This window comes from Mus caroli, unplaced genomic scaffold (assembly GCF_978045245.1).
Source record: "Mus caroli unplaced genomic scaffold, Mus_caroli_1 scaffold_13, whole genome shotgun sequence".
Taxonomy (NCBI): Eukaryota; Metazoa; Chordata; class Mammalia; order Rodentia; family Muridae; genus Mus; species Mus caroli.
This window is the reverse complement of record NW_028227268.1, coordinates 41,262,532-41,284,425: the sequence shown is the minus strand read 5'-3', so window position 1 is coordinate 41,284,425 and position 21,894 is coordinate 41,262,532.

Sequence of the window (21,894 nt, the reverse complement as noted above, 5' to 3'; positions counted from 1 at the left end):
ACAGCATAAAATACCTGAGGTAATTAACTTCAAAATAAGGGAAGGTTTTATCATACAGTTTTGAGGGCTTTGGTCTATGGTCATGGACAGCATTGCTTTGGGGCCTGTGGAAGGTTGCACATTACGGCAGAAGGAGCTGATAGATGAGGTTGTTCACTGTGAATGAGATTTCCCTTTCAAGGCTAAGCCCCAGTCACCCCTTCAGACCCCATCTCTCATGGGTTTCCACTGTTTTCCTGTAGCACCAAACTGGAGATTGGGTTTTTTAACACTCAGCCTTTAAGGGAGGCTCTAGATTGGAACCATAGCATAGACTAACAATTTGTGCTTTGTCCAAAGCTTCCTCCCATGCAAACATCACTCCAACTCCACAGCACACACCTGCTCCATTTTCTTTGTTCTGTATAGTACACTCATGCCACTTCTGGGCAATGAAAGTCACACTGTGAGCAAGCAAATTCACTCTAAGTTAGAGACAGTTTTTATTTAATTTGTGACAGAAAGAGTTTTGACTTGAGTGGCTTAATTTTAAAAGAAGAAAAGGAAAAAAAAAAAGGATTCCTTTGAAGAGGCCTGAGGCAACATGCGAAGACACAGAAGGAAGAGCCATGAGAACCACAGTGGCGCTGGAGTCCTGAGGATGGTAGCTACAAACATATGCTTCTTCCTCCAGTGACAGCGGACTGATGTCATGCCAAAGTGATATGACAGCCCCCTCCCCCTACTGAAGGTATCAACGTTGGGGGTCACACCTTTGGAGCCCTAAATAAGAATCTAGGGCTTGTTCAGAATGTCTCAAAAGAAGAACTTTGATTGGCTTCCCTCTAGAATGTTCCAGTGGCCCACAGGTTTCTTCATCATCTTTCTGAGGGAGGAGACCTGGCTGAAAGAATGAGTGTCTGAAGAGATGGCTCAGTGGTTAAAGCACTTTTTGCTTTTCCCAAGGGACCCAAGTTCAGTTCTTATACGCATGTCAAGTGGCTCACAATAGCCTGTAACTCCAGCTCTGGGGGGATCTGATGCCTCTGGCCTTGGAAGGTGCTTGCACTCATGTGCTCTCTCTCTCTCTCTCTCTCTCTCTCTCTCTCTCTCACACACACACACACACACACACACACACACCTTTAAAAACCAATAGAAATAAGTATTTTAAAAATGGCCAGAATAAGAGTTTCATGGTTAAATTAATGTAGGTAACTTTGAACTAATGAATTAGAAGGTTTACAAGAACAAACAGATGGTGATGAGGACTTTTATGGAGGTGGGAGGAAGGAGGTTAAGATTTCAGGAACATATCTAATGATAAAATACCCCTGTCACAGAGCATCCAAAGGGCAGGTCTTCCTTAAAATATAATTTAAGAAACAGTCTAGTTCTTAGTGGAAAGGGGCATATTTTCTTCATATTTATTTTCTTCCCTGTGTCTAAGAGACCACCCAGGAGTCAGTCAAAGGAATCCTAGTATCTCCCTGTGAAAGGAGTCAGTTGGCATGCTATGCTAGTCTCTTGATCCAGGTTGCTGTGTATACATGCTCAGAGCTCCACCCCGACCCCTCGGCTCCCTCTGACATTCTCACAGTGGCTCTGAGAATTCAGTGAGTCTTTGGAATCTGATAATTCACAGGACTACTTTGGTATCCCAGTTTTGGGTATGGAAGAAGCCCATGGATCTGAACTGCAACCGAGTCCTGCATGTACCGCTATTGGCATCAGAATCCCCAGTGCAATTCCTGAATCTTACAATCCCAGTGGGGTTCATCAAGGTTGAAGTACAAGCCAATCTCAATATCTGGGCAATAAGTGTGTTGCTAATGGCACATGATGTTGACTAATGAAAAAACCAATTTTCTACACCTAGAAAGTATCCCAGAAGCTTTGAAAGTTCATTGACCTGGACTCTTGCTAGCATAGAGCTGTTCTTCATCTATCTCATTCTGCCGCCTGAGCTTCGGAATGCAGAGACAATGGAAAACACAGAGACGTGAACTAGAAAATATCAGTGCCAGAGGGTAGCTTCCAGGACCCTCTTTCCTGGTCCCCTACCTTGCTTTGATTCCTTTTTTCACACACAAAGAAGCTGCTACCAGAAAAAGAAAGTGACTTGCCTGAAGCAACACAGCAGATAAATGACAGCATCGAAATTGGTCCAGGCAAGAAGTGGATACGTGCTTTCTGAAAAAGGTACTGGTATCCAACTTTGGTCTGTTGGGATGGGCAGGGATGGGCAAGGCTGTGTGTGGGAGGCAAGGTGCTCAATGTTACGCCTAGGTGAGCATGTTATAGATGAGCGAGTAGAGGCTTTGAAGAGTCCTGCAGTCAGCAATCACATTGCATGCTGTTCCCACCATCACACTTGAAGTCCATCCACCTGGCAAATGTTGCCTCTCTTTTTGTAAAAGGCCACCCAAAAGAAGGAGTTCAACAAAATACCCATAGAAGGAGTTACAGAGACAAAGTTTGGAGCAAAAACGAAAGGATGGACCATCCAGAGACTACCCCACCTGGGCATCCATCCCATAATCAGCCACCAAACCCAGACACTATTGCATTTGCCAGCAAGATTTTGCTGAAGGGACTTTGATAGAGCTGACTCGTGTGAGGCTGTGCCAGTGCCTGGCAAATACAGATGTGTATGCTCACAGTCATCTATAAGATGGAACACAGGGTCCCCAATGGAGGAGCTAGAGAAAGTACTCAAGGAGCTGAAGGGGTCTGCAACCCTATAGGTGGAGCAACAATATGAACTAACCAGTACCCCCAGAGCTCGTGTCTCTAGCTGCATATGTAGCAGAAGATGGCCTAGTCGGCCATCATTGTGAAGAGAGGCCCCTTGGTCTTGCAAACTTTATATGCCCCAGTACAGGGGGAATGCCAGGGCCAAAAAGTGGGAGTGGGTGGGTAGTGGAGCAGGGGTTGGGGGAGGGTATAGGGGACTTTCGGGATAGCATTTGAAATGTAAATAAAGAAAATATCTAATAAAATCTATTTATTTTTTTTAAAGAAGGAGTTCTTCTGAATGATATAAATGTCAATGCTATGGAAGACTGTCCCAAGGTCTTCCTTCATCATGGCTTCATCTCTCTGCAGACTGATGTCTGTTGTGTGGGAGGCCAGAAAAGAGTCTTTAAGGCAGAGACTGGCCTTGAAGAAGATGGGTGAAGGTGTCCAGAAGGGATGGTTTTATATTTCTATGACTTCAAGGAACAGGGAGGTGACTTTTATACACATATGTCCTATAAAAAGTCTGGTAGAGGATACAGGACTTAATCTGAGCAATGACAGGGCAAATGGGGTTCATTCTAGAGAGGCAGACGGGTCAATGAAGGGGTGACACAGATATTCCAGGTAACCTGCAGATCCTGGCAGATGGGGATTCCGGGAAGTTCTTCACTGACCTTGCTTTAAAACGTACTTGTATATGTTACCTACAAACCTGAGGGTCCAGCACAGCTGCCTTCATCTTGAAACACATCTGACTTCCTAACTCTGACAGAAGGCAAGGACAATCACCCAGCCCTCGAGGTTTCCAGCTGACGCTAGCCACAACTTTCCAAACACTCAGGGGTCCATGTTATAATCCCAGCCACACCCCTGAAATCTACTTGTTTTGGGGACCAGATGTTCTCCTCCTGCAGAATCGGCTTTGTATGTACTCCTGAGAAACTCCTGAGACTTCTCCATTCTTGGGCCATCCAAGTAGAGCAATCCTAGATTGGTTTCTTGCTTGCTGGGGTGGGGTGGCGGGTGGGGGTGTCTGGGCTTCACACATCACTCTTTTATTTCATAAATCTAAAGTGAGTCTCTCACCCTAGAATTGTAAAAATGGAAAAATTGCAATACTGCTGTGTGCTTCCTTTATGACCCCAGGAAGGCAGGCTCAGGAGATGTTGCTTTCCTGGGGAAAGCCCTGCCAATAAACTCGCATGAGTCAGCTCAAGCCGAAGCCTTGCAAATCCCACAGCCTTCCTAGGCCTCAGCTTCCTGTGGGTACCGTCATAAAGTAATTGGAAGAACCAAGAAAGACTGTGGGCACAGACATGGTCATAAAGGGGCCCGGGCAGAGAAAATGGTGGTGGCGATGAGAATAAAATTGAAATTTAAAATTGTGATGAGAACTGGGGCTATTAAAAGCAAGCCTATGTTTCTAGCCCAGGGCGGCAGCTGAAGTTGCCAGCCCACCTCCAGCAGAGGAGTCGGCCTACCCTACCTCATTCTTCCTCTGGCAGCAGTGGATGGGTGGGTCAGAGATGATCCAGGATCCAGGGTCCTCGGGGGAAATTACCCAAGAAATTGGATCACTTCACTGAGGCAACAGAGCAGTTTTGTGGCTAGCAGATGCCTTGAGCACAGCCTCCTGGTCATAAGCACTCAGGTCTCTGGCCTGTGTTCTGTCACCTTTACTACAGCTGTTGCAACCACTGCTTGCCAGTGTCTCCCTTCTTCCCCCTCCACCACTTTCTCCTCCTCCATTACCACTCCATGCCCTCCTTCTCCACCATCTCTTTCTCTTCTTTTCCTTTCTTTTCTTCTTTTCCTCTTCCTCCTCCCCTCCCGCTTCCCTGTTTCCAGATTCTTCCGTCACTGCCCCTAGAAGCAGTGAGCAGTTGGGGGAGGATGGAAGTCACCAGGACACTTTTCAGAAAGGGTGTCTGGCTGATCTCAGTTCTAACCCTTGCTTAGCCACCAACATGGTCTGTACCTTTGAGAACGCCACAAGCCTTTCCTGAATCTCAGTTTCTTCATCTGTTAAGCAGAGTTGATCCCTAAAGACGCGACTCCACACTCCAGGATGAGGAGGCACATTGGGATTGACTTCACAGCAGACCCACTACACTGATCGATGAGATCAAAGAACTTGGGATAAAAAAGATAACATTACAGAGATGCCAGCGACAGCCCCGTGACCTCATCCCTTCCCCTATCTTCATCACCAGAAAAGGAGCAGTTACAGAACTAGGGAGGGCGTTTTGTGCCTTCAGTGGCAGACCTTCAGCCTTGGGATAATTTCCGATGTGCTGGGCAACCAAGGAATCCAGAAAAATAATGGTGAGTACTTGCATTAACTAAGCACTGGGCTCTGCCAGCCATCGCTGCATTTCTCTCTAAGATTTCAGAATTGCTTTCTCATAGCATTCTCATAGCAATAGTCAACACTTTCTGTTCTCCTGGGCATGCTTGTCTGGCACTACCCATGCCTTTTAGCTGGGATCTAAACAGTCCTAACCGAATACCAGGAGGCTGCTTTCTCCTACCTGGACACTGTTGTTGATTCAGCCTTGAACTTTGTTAGTGCTATTTTGAACGCAGTCATTGCTTCCTGCTCCTAGTGACAGCTGGGCTCCTGTCCAGCTTCTCTGCCACTCCCCCTAGATGTTTCCTTATCATTACTGCAAATCAGCTCTCCTCATCCTGTCCTTGTGATTGATTTCTGGGCTCACTGTGTAGAACTTGACATTTATCTCTGCTAAATTTCATCTTGTTGGTTCAGGTCCATTGTTCCTAGCTGTCACGAGAGCTTGAATCTACCATATTAACCTTCTTCACCAGCTTTGTGTGGGGGCCTGGAGGCGGAGGGTGGAGTTAGCTATGCCAGAGCAGGGGTGGCAGGGTGTTGCTGCCATCAGGTTCTGTTTGGGGAGGATGGGATATAGAGGAAGGGACTGGCCGAGGGCTGTTAATACGGCATATTTAACAGATGCTGACAGTTTGGACAGTCATTTTGATGTGGAGGTAGGGCATGACTGCAGTGGGCCTACATAGGTATAATCTGAGATTTGTGTGGGTTCAGGCATCAAGAATAGATCCCAGCCATAGGCTGAGAAGGAGCCAGCTCTCTAAAGAAAGTGACCAGTTCTCTAAAGGAGGAATGTAGTGGGGGTCTCGGGGACTTCTAACAAAGATTCCTCCCTCCTTCCTCTGTCTCACCCAATAAGCTACCAAGATATTCTGGGTCCACCAGCCATCTTGCAGTGCAATATTCCATACCTTTGTAGGTGTTTTCTCCAACTTAAGCTGACAGATCCCCTTGCACACATAATCCAGTTTCATATGATGTTCAGGTCTGTTCACATTCTAATCTGCCTATATACTACTTAAACCCTTCATGTTCATTGTTGTTCATACAAATTATATTTCTCTGTCTATTACAAAGGTAGCCCCAGGGATCTGGCTTCTGCTTCCTCCACTTCTTCCTTGGATACAGCTGAAGCTCCATCCATGCAGATCACTCAGCTTTCCAATATCCTGATGTCTCTGTGCAGGGCTGTACACTCTGTTCTCCCTCATCTGTAAACTCTTGTTACTTTGAATGGCCAAGCCCAGGGTAAGAAAAGAACTCCTGGAGAGCAATGTCTAGATCTATAACTGCTCTAATCCTGAGGCTAGTGGCCATGATAACCAACGGTTTGTTAGCTTGCACTTTTCTTTTAGATTGAATATTTGTTTGTCCTTTCACTAGACTTCCAGCATCTTAGAAAAGACACTCCCCCGTCCCACTTATCTCTTTATGAAATAAGTGCTAAAAAAGTTCTTGATGAAATGGAAATAAACATGAGGTCTGGAGTCGAGCTAGAGTATTAGGTGTACAGATACAGAGTAGAGAAGAGGCTAGACAAAGAACAAAGTCAGGAGTAGATGTATGAGAGAGAGACAGAGAAAGAGAGAGACAGAGAGAGAGAGACAGAGAGAGACACACAGAGAGAAACAGAGAGAGAGAGAGAGACAGAGAGAGAAACAGAAACTCCTCCTAAAAACCTATCTCAGACATCAATCAATCAATACATATGAATCCAATCCTCTTAGTCGACACTAATTACGTATGTGCATGTATGTGCATACACAAACTCTAGTTGTGTCATATACAAACACAACTAATTGAGCTATATAGAAAAAATTAGGCTTTGGGGATAATTTACCAGGTTTGTCCCTGCCATTTGGTAGTCACCTGCTCATTGATTTCTCCAGCCTTCAATTTTCTCAGGTGTAAAATGGAGATATTGATCTTCATCCCCGAGATAATGTAGATATAGAAAAACACCTCACCCATTGCCTCCCACACAGCAAATACTCAATAACTAACATGAGCTTGGTTATGGTCACCATTTACAGAGGAAACGCATGCTCAGTACACCATCTGAGAAGACGATGGGCTTCTTGGAGAAAGTCCCATCGTCATTAGGGAGATAGCTCAGTGGTTAAAGGCGTTTATTGGTCTTGCAGAGGGCCCAGGTTCAGTCTCCAGCACAGCAGGTGGCTAACAGCCACCTGTAATTATGGTTCTGTGGAAATCCAGTGCCCTCTGCTGGCCTCTGTGGGTAGTACACTCATGTGCATAAACACTTAGACCCAAACACACATACATGCAAAAAGTAAAATTAAATATCTAAGAGTTTTAGAAAGTGAAAGTTGGAGACCACTTAATGGCCAGACGATTGAGTACATGTCCTGTCATCTTCACTGAGACTGAGAGACTTGGGACTCTTCTCCTCGGGAGGCTGGAGTCACTGCATCTCCATCCTTATCACAGTGCCTGTACTAGTCCGTCAAACTGGCTGTTTTAGCCACTCTGCCTCTGGACAGGTGTGTAGGATATCCACTTAGCCCCCTTTAGCTGCTCTGTGGGTGTCTGCACTGCATTGCAAGTGAGGTTCCACGAATCCCGTGCTGAGACAGAGGTGGGCAGCTTACCCTTATCGCCACTCTGAGGCTCTCCACTCTAGGGAAGGGACCACTCTCTTCTCTTGGGTTTGCACCTTCAAGGTGGATACTTCCCTATTTCTAACTGAGTTGCAACTTCTTTCTACTTGGAGTTTTCCTCCTTTTGTGCTAGGTGATTCAACAAACATTTCTATCATGAACACAGATAATAAATATTTTAAATTCATGGTCTCTTTCAGATACTATGTGTCTCTTTTTCTTCCTTTTGTAGCTTTGAAAATAAATATAAAAGCCTTTTTTTGTAGTCCAAGATTATACAAAAGCAAACCATGGTCTAGACAGGTCCCCAACAAGAAAAACATCATTTGATGACCATTCTTAGCACCATTTATTGAATTAACACTCTTAGAAATAGACTTATCCCCACCCTCCTCCCTAAGCCCCTCTTCTTCTCCTTTACCCCTCTGCTTTCCCCTGCTACCTATCCTGCCTTCCTCCATCTTCTCTTCCTCCCTTCTCTTCTTTCCCCTCCTCTTTCTTCATGTTCTTCCCTCCCTTTCTCTCTCCCCCCCCCTCCCCTTTTCTCCTTCATTTGCAGAGCAGTTTTGAATCTTGTGTGCTGGTGCATGGTGGCCCAGGGATGGAAAGACAAGTGAAGGAAGAGCCCTTTCTGGCAAGGAGCCCCTACGGTCTGAGATGGTCATGATGCCATAGTAGATGATGAAGTACACTAACAGGACTGTGACCTGCTTGACAATGTGTGGCAGGAGTGTGGTGTGACAGCATCTCAGGGCTGACAGTGGCAATCAGGTGCTGGAAGCCTGGACAAGGGAACAAAGAATGTTTGCCTGCCATTGGGGTACAGTCTGAGAAGGTAGTCTGGAAAATGGACTTCAAGCAAAACATTACACAGGCATGAGTGCCAAGCAGGAGAGACGGCCAAGCAAAGGGGAATGTCGAGAAGGGCTCTTGAGAAGTTATAGGATGTTCAGAGCCCTCCTAGTGTGGGTGGAGGGGATGAGAGGAAGATGAGAACACAGTCTATCTCTATAGTTCATTGATATCTCTGCTCCCACACTAGTAGGGAAGACTTTGGGTCTGCCTTTTGAAGCTCCCAAGCTTTCCTTTCTAGTTGGTCACATTAGCAGTAGGAATGTTGGGAGGAACATACAAGATAGTGAATGTCTGCTGTTGAGCTCAATGCCCAACTCAGAGAAAGAGTTCCATAAAAGCCAACTGATTCCACCAAGAAAGTAGAGAAAGCTCATATGGAAGGAGGGCGGTAAGCGTGGCTGGTGCTGTCATTTTGGACTTCAGTTTGTCCACCACGAAGGCTTTGTAAAGGTTTTAAATGAGAGCATCATATTTTATTTGTCACGCATTCGAATCCTCCTTCTAACTTGGACTCTGGTAGTATCCATCTAAGGGGCAGGTTGCATGATGCCCATTGCACAGATAAGTAAGGGATGCCTAGAGACTACAAACAACCTCTTCCCTAAGGTCAACAGGTTCCTAAGCATCAGGACCCACACCTTGGTCTCTAGGACTCAAGTCTCAGAATCCTTCCCTCCCGTGCGCCTTTGCTAACCTACCAACAGACAGGCATGCCAGTCTAGCCCCAGGTCCAATTAGCAGACAAATCAGAACTGGCTGATGGGCTCTGTGCCTGCTGCAGACATGTTTATCATTCATCAGAGAGGGTAAGTGCCTTGGCAGACTGCAGAGTCAGCCCCCCACAGAGAGAGGAGTTAAGGTGATGCTCCCTGGGGGCTGATTCTGGGGACTGTGCAACACAGATTGTCGGATGTGCTTACGGACAGAGGGACAGAGGATTTTAGCAACTCACCAAAAGCTGAATATAGCCCTCACCCTGGGAGCTCTTCACATGCTTAAAGAACTGGGGAGGACAAGGCTGGCCTGGGCGTGGGAGCACGGGACCTGCCCCAGCTTTGTCATCCTGTAAGGGAAATGCATATCCCGTTTTATTTCCTAGGTTTCATGCTCCTTCCATATAAAAGAAGGAGTCTGGGGAAGTTTAAAGAAATAGCAGGTATTCTTGCAGCCTGGTTATGGGAAAGTTCGAGTCCTTTCTCTTCAAATGGGCATCTCAGGGGTGGTAAAGTTACACAACAGTAAAGAGAACAATAGCCAGGGAGTCCTGGCCTGGACTCTGTCCCTAATATTCTATGTGTCCTCAAGTTGTTAGCTGTACCTCTGAACTTTGAGGGTTTTGTTTGTTTGTTTGTGTCCCATTTTGGGTTGGCTATAGCAGGGATCCCTTATTGAAGAGCCACAGACAAAAATTGACTGGTAGAAATTTGTGTCCCTGACAGACTTGTTTTACTTTCTTTTTTTTAAGATCTCTCCCCCCCATCTCTCTCTCTCTCTCTCTCTCTCTCTCTCTCTCTCTCTCTCTCTCTGTGTGTGTGTGTGTGCGCGCGCGCGCGCGCGCGCAAACGCCACAGACACCAGAAAAAATGTACCAGATCCTCCGAAGCTGGAGCTGCAGGTGATTGTGAGCTGCAGGCGCTGGGAACCAAACTCAGACCTCTTGTAAGAATGACAAGCACTCTTAGCTACTGAGCCGTCTTCTACGGCTCCAAAGACTTATTTTTCTAATTGGTTTCTACATCTTTTAAAGAGAGCAATATTCAACAGTTGGAAGATTTCATGTACAGTTCTGGATCTCCAAAAAATGCTTGAAAAAGGAATAGGCTTAGTGACTGTAAGCATCCATCCACCTAGAATTACATGTTGGAACCTGGTGGGTGGGCAGCTAGTGCCCACACTGCCATGGTCACACAGCACGCTCCACTCATCCATACCACCTCCTCCTGGAAGCATCTGGGGGGGGGGTGTATAATACCTACAGAAGACCTTAGCATGCATTCTCTGTCTTTGAACATCTATGTATTTACACTATTCACCTCAGTTCACTGTGGGTCATGAGCTATGAACTTCAACATCTGGGAGTGTAAGCATTCTGCATTGCCTTAAATTGTCTTGCCCAGGATTTTGAGTCAATGACAAAGATCTGACTAGCATAGAAAGCTGCATTATGCTACTGGAGCCCAGGCCTAAGTTCCAAGCTGCCCGGGGCTGCCTTCATTTTCTGAGTTTGTCCTTCAAATATCCCACCACCTTTTCTATAAGCTCTTTAGGGTTTAACCTGCTGGGACAGCTCCATGCACTCACTCACTGACATTCTGAGAGGGTAACTGTCATAAATAGAGTCTCGTTGACAGCTGTCAGTGCCAACAGGCAGCCTCAGCCCCTAATGTACAGGTTGGAAACCCAGGCCCCAGGAAGAGAAAGTGACTTTGAGACAAATGTGGTAAATTTAGTTTCAGAACTTGATGCCCTGTGGTCCGGTCTAGCACTCTGTGCATGTGACCAAATTGACTTCTCAGTCAGGTCTACAAAGACATGGGCTACATCTCATAGACACGGGGGTTTAGCTAGGCTTGGCAACAAGACTGTGGAGGTACGGAAGTAAAGGTGCTGGAGTGGAGGGCAACGAGAATGAATGCAGAGGACTCATTGTTTTCTATGGCATTAATTTTAGATTTCATTTTCATTAAGTCACATCCCCTGTGCTGTTGCTAATTTAATTTATAGTTCTTTATCTAATTTCTGCAGCTGAGTATGTAGTGCAATTGTCTTCAGCTTTTCCCTCAAGATAGTAAAAGCACGGAAGGCTAGTGAGCATCCTCCAAGCACAGCATTAGCTGGCCCCCCAGGCTCCCTCCTGTGGTGTCTTCTCTTTGGTCGTTTTTCTGGGTAAGAGGCAAACTCTTTTTGTATTTCTTTGAATGGAGGACTATTTAGGAAAAGCCTTTCTTAATTCCAAAAGATTTACATTTTCCCAACTAATTTCCATGACGAAGTAACTATCAATATTGCTGCCTGGGAGACAGGATGGAGAAGCTCAAAGAAGATGAGCATCAACAGAACAACTTCTGGGACCCAGGAGATGGCTGCGTGGGTAAGGTACCTGACCTGCAAGCCCAAGAACCTGAGCTCTATTCGCTGAACCTGCATAAGAAGCAGGGCACAGTGATGCATGCTTTTAATCCTGTGCCAGAAAGGTGGGAGCAAGAGGGTCCTAAGCTGTCAATCTAGACGAGTCAGTGCCATCCAGGTGCCAGCAACAGCCTTGTCTCAAAAACAAAAGTGGACACAAACACAAAGGTGAAAGTTGATTGAAACAACACTCAAGGGTAACCTTTGACTTGAGTCTACACTGCACACTAGAGAACAAGCACACTCAAACACAATAAGTAAAATAGAGAAATGCTAACCTCAGCTAAACTGGGCATTTTCATCCTCTTTCCATAGCTTTGGAGCTGTAGGATGATGAGGAAGTTGGTGAGCAGAGCCCCAGGGTATTTTCCACTGAGCATGCGTTCTGCTTGCTACGACCTGAGTCCCTTCCTTATGAGATTATCTGAAACCAGCACTCTCCTCTCCAGGAGAGATGGGGCCAGGCATGACCTATGCCCTGGCCAGATCCCTTTTCAGGCAATGCCTTAGGGCCCAGAACAAATGTAGGAGGAAACTAACCTTGATATCAAACAAGTAAAACTGGTACCCACTGTGACAGACAAGCTGCTGGGTGCTTGACACATGGAATTTTATGTGCCCCATGGACAGATGCCAGTCCCACTGGCAGGAACAGAAACTGGATACTGGCTATAAACAATTTCCACAGGTCACACAGCTGGGAACTAGATACAAATACAGTTGTCTCTGGCTTCTGAGCTCTTGCCTTCAGCTGCAAACTCCTGTCAGCTTTGACTCCGCCCTCCGTCTTTTCTTGCAACGGATTTGCAGATAAAGGAACTTGGGCCTGAGTCCCAAGGGACCTTGCTGTGCATGTCACAGCACTGGCCAAGTCAAATTGGATTTAAAAAAATCAATGGAGAAAATAAAGCCATCTGCCCTGTCTTCCTGTGTCCCTCAACTCTCCGTCTCTCTCAACCCTCATCTCAGTCACTGGGTTCATAACTGGGTTCATCTGAGATATATGGGAAGCCTTAGAGGCAATAGCAGGGCAGGGCCTCCAGAGGGGAATGCTGCTTTTAGACAGGGAGCTAAGGAGGCAAAAGGGACTCTTAAGTGCAGAGCATTTCTGAGCCACCCCCTTGGATGTTTGTGCTGCCCTATTAATCTTCCCAGGGCATTTTCCTAATGGCTAAGAATTATGGACTTTTCTTTTGGGCCAGGATCGTGTAGCATTGTAATTGGTCATTTAAGGAGGTTTATGATGATGCTGCCAGGAACTGGGATTTTTAAAGCCAGGAAAGGTCACGTGGCCTTTGAAAGGCTACCTCAACTCCTGCTCTCTGACCTGACGCTTTCCAGGCTCGCTGGGTCACTGAATCTGAAACTCTAGGCTTCATGGCTATGCAGCAATGAAGGGAAACGGCTCATGCCATAGGAGTCTCACCATCAATTTCTCTGGAGCAGGTCCTCACGCCTCTCTTCCATACTTTCTTGTTTCTTTGCAACCCCCAACACCACACAGCCTTAGGGGTCATGCTTTCTTTGCTAACTATCTCCATGGCTGCATGCCCAGTCATGAATGAATTAAAGAATTTTGGCAGCCTAGTTGGCATTTAGTAGAAGGGGCGCACAGGACTGAGGAATTACCATATAGCTATTTCCATCGCTTTGAACTGGGAACAGTGTGGGAGAGAAGGGGATTTCTTGACCTTAGTCTCTTTGGACACCCAGAACAGACCCATTCTCCCAAGCCCCGCCAGGGATCGTTAAATCATCTCATGGCAGCTGCAAGTTGTTTTGGAGGCTCCAGAAGGAGACCCTGAGTAAACCAAGGTGCCCATAGCCTCCTGTACTAGGCACAGCCCAGCAGCCAAATATAGCCCATGGTCTGTGATTATCTAAGGGCCTGTGAGTTTAATAAGCATTATCCAGTTCTGTTTTCTCATCTCCAAAATGTAGATAACAATGCCCTGTGGGTTTGCAGAGGTAGCTGGAGATACAAGCATGGTAAGATAGCTGTGTCTGTCAGCTAGGAGCGCTCCACTCGTGTCTTCCTCCACTGGTGTACAAGCACACCTCCTGTTTCAGGTTCTGTCTGATCCTCAGCACCTGCTCTGAGAGGCCACTAGACCTCACATGTAGACCTTGACTACCCATCTCTCCAAGGACCAATCCTGAGGCTGAAACAGTACTGCCCTCTGCCCTTGGTCTCCACCGTGCAGACTCCCTGAAGGGTCCAATGGGAGTGTGGAGCCATGTTGAGATGGGCTCTGCCCTCTTCTCTACCGAGCCAGCACTCTCAGCATTACGAAACTGGGAATAGTCAAAGTTATTGGCAACAGTGCAGGTGTGCGTGTGTGCATGTGCATGTGCGTGTGCGTGTGCGTGTGCGTGTGTGTGTGTGTGTTGCTGTCTTTGGTTCTCCCATTATGGCTGTGATTCTCAAACTGACTATACATTACAATCTCCCAAAAGAGTTGTAAAGATGCTAGTATCCGGGCCATCCCTCAAGACTCTGATTTCGTCGGCTAAGAGTGGAATCCACACATTGGGACTGTTAGACAACACCTCCAGGTAAAGCTAACCTGTGACTGGTGCTCGGAATGACTGACTAAATTAGGAGTGGGCTGGTGCATGAGGGAGGCGGTCGGTTTTATTTCCATCCTCTCCGACATGTAGAACTGCATGCACACAGACCGATCAGAGGTCACCATACTTGGCCCCCTTCCCAGACTGCTCTAGGTGCTGAGTGTCCTTCTTATTAAACTGGGTTTGATTTCCTGTTGCTCAGCATCCTTGCTAGACAGTGGGCTGCCCTGAGGCCGGATCCAGACTCTTCTCTTCAGATCCTCTGACAAAGACTTCTCACATCAGAGCTCAGGAGGCCAATGGATCTGAGGACATCTATCACATCTCTTCTTTTCAGCTTTCCTGCATGTAAACGAAGCCCTCCTTCCTTCTAGACAGCTTTGCCCTGCTTCTGGGCACTGTCCTTACACCCTCCCTCCTGTATATTAGTCATCTCTGCTGCTCCATCAATCACCCTGCAACTTAGCAGCTTGAAACAATAAACATCTATTACTGCATAAGTTCAGCAGGTCAGCAACCTGGGGAGCACAGCCCAGTGATTCAAGCTCAGGGCTCTTCTGAGGTGAGGTTGCAGCCAAGATGGCCATGGGGGTGGGGGGTTGCAGCCTTGGCTGGGGTAAGATAATCTACTTCTTAGGGGTCAAGCCCAAAAGCAAAGGCAAAACCACCAAGCCCGAGGCCACTGTCTTGCTAAATATACAACATCTCTTTTTCTGTGGGCTGAGAATTCAACCTGTGCAATAGGAGAGGAAGCCACAGGGAGGGGGGTCACAGGAGTCTTGCCCCAGGTTGGAGGCTGGCCTGGGACCCTGGGAAGACACTCTGCTCTCTCAGCTAGGCTCTTGTTACTCCATCCTCTTTACTGACATAGGCTCAGAGTGAGAGGTGGGTTTCACTCTGGCATCCCTTTGATGCTTCGAGAAGGGCTAGTAGTGGCTCATGCTTCAGCTAGCAGTCTTCAGTCACACTTGAGCTCTCTGTGGCGATTTATAAACAGACACCTTGCAGTTAACCAGACCCTCCAAGCACCTCTGAGGTGTGAACTCGATTTTATGGCAGTGAGGTCCATGGGAGTGGGGATGAAAGAGAGATGGGGGGGGGGTGCTGGTTATGCTGGCTCTGAAGGGGAGGAGACTGATTGGTGACCCCTGCGTCTGCCTCTGGAGAAGGGAATCCTGCTAATAACACAAGGCGACTGTCCAAGGGAGGCAGAGGGGTGTGTGGGGGCGGGGGATGGGGTAGTGGTGGTGTCTGTGATCATCAAGCTCAGTCGGATATGGGGAGTGCTTCATTTCTGTTTTTGTCTACAGTCCATCTCAGCATGGTGTTGTTAATTTCCTGAGCCCTCAGTCTTCCCGTCTCTAAAGAGTTGATTGGACTAACATATCAGAGTACTTAAAAACAGCAGCAAGTTCATTGTCCAAATTAAATCTTGTATTTAGTGAAGCAGATACAATGTTACAACTTTTATTATACTGAAGGAGCTAACATGCATGGGATGCTTGCTGTCTCCTTTCCAGGTAGTGGTTGTAGAGGAGAGACAGGGTCTCACCATGTAGCTCTATCTGGCCTTGAACTCTTGATTCTCCTACCTCAGCCTCAGCCTCTGGAATGCTAAGATTACAGGTGGGCACCAGAGCCTCAACTTGCTTACTGTGTTCTTACCACTGTTCTTGTGTGTGTGTGTGTGTGTGTGTGTGTGTGTGTGTGTGTAAAACATGTATGTGCACTGTTCTTTTGTGTGTGTACATGTGCATGCATGTGTGCACATTCATGTGTGTATGTATCTGAGTCTGTGAATATGGGAGCGAGTGTGCTATAGTGTGCATGTGGTGGTCAGAGGACAACCTTGGGTGTTAGTCCTTGCCTTCTATCTTGTTTGATAGAAGAGACTCTTGTTCTGCTGCCCACATCCGGCTAGCTTCTGGATATTCTTCTGTCTCTACTTCCTATGTCTCCATGGGGACACTTGGATTACAGATGCTCACACAACTTTATCCAGCTTTTATGTGGATTCAAGGGATTTGAACTTGGGTCTTTGCACTTGTGCTACAAGTACTTTTACCTACAAAATCGTCTTCTTGGCCCTCATTGGTGTTCTTAAATGCTTTTGCACACAAACCTAATGTAATATCTACAGAGGCCTTATAAGGTAACAACATTTTAATTATCATATTTTACAGTGGAAGAAGCCAAAGCACAGAGAAGCAAAGTGTTTTGTCTAAGGTCACACAGTTCATAAGTTGAATTCATACAAGGAGGCCCCAGGGTCTGCTCTTAGCTTCTCTGCTTGAACGGTGCAGGTGTTCATGGCTGTGAGACCTTAGAAGGCCCCAGTTTATTCCTTTTCTGGGTTTTGTTTTTCCATTGAGTACCCCTGTAAGCATAGCTGGGGGCTCCTGGACCTCTGGAGTGTTTTTTCTTTTCTTTTTTTTTTTTTTTTTTAATGTTCTGACACTTGATCTGTTATTGCTTCTGTATGTGTGGGCTCTGTGAATACCTCAAAACCAATTGGAAAGCTTTGGAAAAGCACAGCTCTCCAGCCATGGTCCATGCATCTGGGCAGGACCTAGAGTCTGAGTCCAGGAGGGCTCAGTTTGCTGGTGTGGAGGAAAGATGAGCTCTGGCATCAGCATTGTGAGTGTTTGGGGGGATGGGGGAGTCTGTCACAGCCCAGTGGCTTGGAAAGATCTGGATTTAGTCTTTTCCTTAAGGAGGGAAGATGGGAGTCTCATCATTCACTTGAAACCCTCACCTTATTGGGTCTCTGAGTCTGAGGATTTTTTTTTCTATACCATCCGTCAAATTTGACCTCAACTCAGTCCCACTGATCCAGGTTGTGGTGACCCAGGGTGAGTAAAACTCCAACTGCCCAAGAGCAGAGCCTGGCCCTTGGTCATTGTGACATTCTGGACCACGATTCATCAATACGTCTGGGAACACACCAGGTGAGCACCAACCAGCGTCATGCTTTGCAGAGAAAACAATTTTCATTACTGTTCAGCACAGCCCGGGAATCAGACAAACAAACGGAGTAAACATTCTCACATTAATTTTTCTCGTTGGTTGCGGCTGTCACCACCCAGGGTTTGATTAGGAGCCTGGCTACAGAGTACACCTTTGCTCCAGAAACTGGATTATGTGGCTTCCTCTCAGTCTTAGGCTGTTTGGATTTAGAGGAAGGTCATTAAATAAATGCACTGTGGCCATGGGGGAATCGTATCGTGCTTATGAATTAGAGCTTTTTTATTAGAAAGAAACACAGCCCTAACTAGAGTATGGAGAAGGGGTGGGAAAGTGTTGAAATCAGCTAGAGTCTTGACCAGAAGGGCATTTTGTGACTTTAAGTTCACCATACTGTAGAATTTTCACTGGATGTGACTCTTGTCCCTGGTTACCTGGACAGCCTGCACCACTGTGTCCAGCTTACAAGAAGCCCACACATCTTTCTGGAGGAACAATTTTGTGATTAGCCACTAGAGGGCAGAAGTGAGTCCATTTTCCAGCTGATTCCTCTCCCCAAGAGAGTTGACTCTGGGCTCTAAAGTGTAAATTCTTACCTACTTCACAATAACTGTGTACCAGGGCCCCACCTGCATTCTTGCTTTGGAGTTCCAAGAGAACAGAAAGCTCTGTCTTTTAGGACTTGCATCCAGAGAGAAATTACAAAGGGTATTTTAGGGTTAAGGTTCTTGGTCCACCTTTTGGGACGCATGAGTGCTGGGATGACGACAGCTTTGAAGAGTAGAAACTTCATCTTGAAGTAGAGGAGTCAAGGCAGGATGCTGGTGTTAGCACACTGGGTTTTCCATATTGGCAGCTGACACTTACCATGTTTAATGTGGGGAAGGGACTCCCGGGCAAGTATTGTTCATGGGAAAAAAACAGTGTTGATGACTTCAACACAGTTTTATGGTTCTGTAGCAGCCTGAGTGTGAGCACATACGTAGGACTGGTGACGTTGTGCAACATTTTGCATCCTGGTTGGGAAATGGGCTAAAGGCTCTGGGTCCTGGGCTGTGGGCCCCACATCCTGGCCCTTTTAGGGGCATCATTACTGGCGATAGGTGCTCTGCGTGGAGAGGCAGGAGGCAAGGGAGCCCCTGGATAATGAGTCCTGGTTCTTGAAGCAACTTGTTGGCAATGAGTAAGTACCCTGAGTGTGTTTTCCAGGGCACAGGAGAAGCAGTAGCCATGGTGACTTGCAAGGGCAGGAGAGCCACCTTTGCTTGGGGCTAAGGACCACCACCATCTTCAAGCTTGGACAGCTACATGTCTAGAGGGTTATCTGCTCCCAGTGGACATGACCAGGGATCTGAGAAAAGACCGGCAATGAAGGGCAGCAGAGATGGGCAGACAGACAGGACCAGAGGACACTGGCATTATCACACAGGTGAAGAGATGGGTGCCTTGAGTGGGGAGGGACCGTTCAAGTCTCCCAGCTTGGGAGTCATAATCAACCAGGCAGGATCATAGCCTTCCCACTCCTCACCCAACTCCAAGTGCTGTGCCCTACCGCAGTGTATAACTATTCTGAGATGAAGGTCGTCTTCTTTACTGCTCTCAGAATAAAACTCACAAGCCCAAGGAAGCTCCCACGACTTAGAAGATGGGCAAGGCCTCTTCCCGGGCTCACACACACACACACACACACACACACACACACACACACACACTGACAGCTGCTTGGAACTAGAAGCCTCTGACAACTAAGTTGCCTTCACAACTTCCAGGATGCAGCTTTCAAGGTTGCCGCCACACTGGGGGCGCGTTTTAGTACCGGTCCTATACGCATTTCTGTGAGCAACCCAATAGACGCATTGGTTTGTTAAGCTAGACTTGATTGTCATCACTTCATTAAACAAGATGTTGAATGAAATTGTAAAGTCTTCATCAGCAGACCTAGGGAAAAAGTCCATTCGTGGTAGATGCTCACAGTGAGGACCAGCCACGTGACAGGAAGACAGCCACTGAGAACTGAGGCTAAGGTCCTAAATGCTGCAGGCCCATAGTCCTGGACCTGTTCAGGACAAAGGCCAGAGGAGTTTCTGCCTCCCCAACCCAACGTGAGAGATCCCAGGGAAGAGTCAAACCAGGCAGCAAGGGAGGTGACCTGTAAGAAGGCAGCAGAAAGTACCAGGGTGCTCCATCTTTGGACCTGAGTCTTTTCTTTTCATATACTTTCTCCCTTTAAAGATCTGGAGTTTTGAAGCCAGCTTTGGGAGCAACGTCAGCTCTGGACTTGCTGCTTCTGTGATTTAAAACTTCTCTTAGATTTTTTTTTCTCATGAAGTGACTGTGATGGACCTTCTGGGGTAAGCTGTTTGGAGGGCTGAAGCAGCCTCGTGTGTACTTGACCCCTGGCATGTGCCCCTTGCTATGCAAAAGCACAAGCAGGAAGCTAAGCCTATGTACTGTAAGTAATCTCAGAGCCACTCAGCCCCTCTGTGTGAAGTCTGCCAAGTGGGTAGGAGCTCTCTGCACACACTCTTCTTGGAACTTGAGGCTCTCCCTTTGCCTACAGCAGATGGCGGCATTATTATTCAGTCTCCATGCTCTAAATGACTTACAGAGAAGATCCCTGTGGTAGTTAGAATATTCTTGGTCCAGGGAATGGCACTATTAAGAGCTATGGCCTTGTTGGAGTAGATGTGAAGTATGTCACTGTGGGGGTGGGCAATGAGACTCTCCTCCTAACCACCTAGGAGACAGTTTTCTCCTAGGGGCCTTCAGATGAAGATGCAGAACTCTCAGCTCCTCTTGCACCATGCCTGCCTGGGCGCTGCCATGCTCTCACATTGATGATGATGGACTGAACCTCTGAACCTGTAAGCCAGCCCCAATTAAATGTTGTCCTTATAAGAGTCACCTTGGTAATGGTGTCTGTTCACAGCAGTAAAACCCTAACAAAGATAATCCCACTGTCATGAAAAATTCTGTATCTACAAATCCCACCCACCAGGGAGGATCCCAGGAAACTCAGCAGCCCCTTGATTCAAATGTTCAGATGAGCCTGGAGTCCTGACCCTTCCTCTTTGTTTTGTTTTTGGAGTCGGGATTTCTCCGTATAATGCTAGCTGTCCTGGAACCTGTTCCATAGACCAGGTTGGCCAAGGCCGCAGAGATTCACCTGCCTCTGCCTTTGCCTCCAGAGAGATGGGATTAAAGACATGAGCCACCATACTGGCTCACCTGACTCTCCATCAGTGAAATCCTCCCATGGATCCTTCTCGATCTTTGACAGCTCCTTTCAGCTTAAAGTTCACACCTCTCTCCTTCTGCACTAGCTTTGCACGTCCTCCGCCAATGCTGGTCTCTGCAGTCAATGTCTCTGTGGGATCAGATACATCAGGCATTGCTCAGACTCCCTAGTGCCATCCTGGGCTCAGTCTTTGAGCTTCTGGCCACTCTTGCTTAGTCCTTCCTCCAGCAACTCCACCCTCTTACTAATGCATTGAAACAGGGTTGTTGGGTTTCTTACAGAGATATGTGTGATATGGGGATTCCTCCTGTTAATCCCCCCAGCACAGCTTCAGGGTGAGCTTTATTATTTCTGTCTTGAACGAGCACATGGTGTCTTGGAGAGATTTCACAACTTTGCCCAAGGTCGTGTGCCTGCACACTGTGAATGAGGAGTGGAAGTCTGGTCTGTTTGATTGGAGATGACAGAATGAGTTCTCTCCAAATGGGCACGATGGAATTGAGAATTTTTGCAACACAGGATCAGTGGTGTTTTGCCATGTTGCTTATGTGTGTTTAGAACAACACGAAAAAGAGCTAGTAGGCAGGCTCCAGAATAAGGGAGTTCAGAGGGAAACAAAGGTCTCAGAGCATCAGGCAACTGCTCTAATGGCTAAGAGAAGGATGCATTGAGGGCTGGTTTGGTGTGGCAGCTTTGCCACGCTGGAATCCATTGCTGCTAACATGAATACAGTCCTAAGTTTCAGTCTCCCCATCCCCCCACCACGACCACCACCTAGTCACCTGCCTCCCAAGAGCTGCTTCTGTCTTAGTCACAGGGAATTCCACCTGCCAATGTGAATGGTGTTTCTCCTCAGGGGGACACAGTAGGGCACAGAGAGCTCCTGGGCAACCCTCAAAGGTAGCTTTCATAGCGTAGACAGTATCAATTCATTCCATCTGCTCATCCCATGCCTCACATCTCTCTTGCCTCTGTGGCCTTATTCCTTCAGTTCTGTCTACGTGCAGCACTTCCCCTTTCACCCTACTGTGGCCTCCCTTGATAATGGGCATCTAAGGAGAGTGTGTGGTATCTGTTGGACCAGGCTGAACTCTAGCCTAGGGCATCACGCTCCCCTGAATAGGACTCCTTAGGGAGGCCATAAAAAATGTTAGAGGGGAGGCTGGAAAACCCAAGATAGGCTTTGTAGTTCCCATACCTCCAGCTTGGGGCTGGTGGAGTTGTCTTGCTGCTGGGAGGTGTCAGGCTTCCTGTCACTGCTCCAGCATGCTGTAGAAGCTTCCACAGCTTCTATTACTGCAGCCATGTATAGAATCCAGCTCTATAAGGAAAAGAACCCATGGTGTGCTGAAACCTGTGCCACAGAGGACAGAGCAACCACACTGGCGGGTCCTTTTTGGTCCTGGTGTTTTAAGCTTCTTGGATTCTGAATTTTCCTTCCT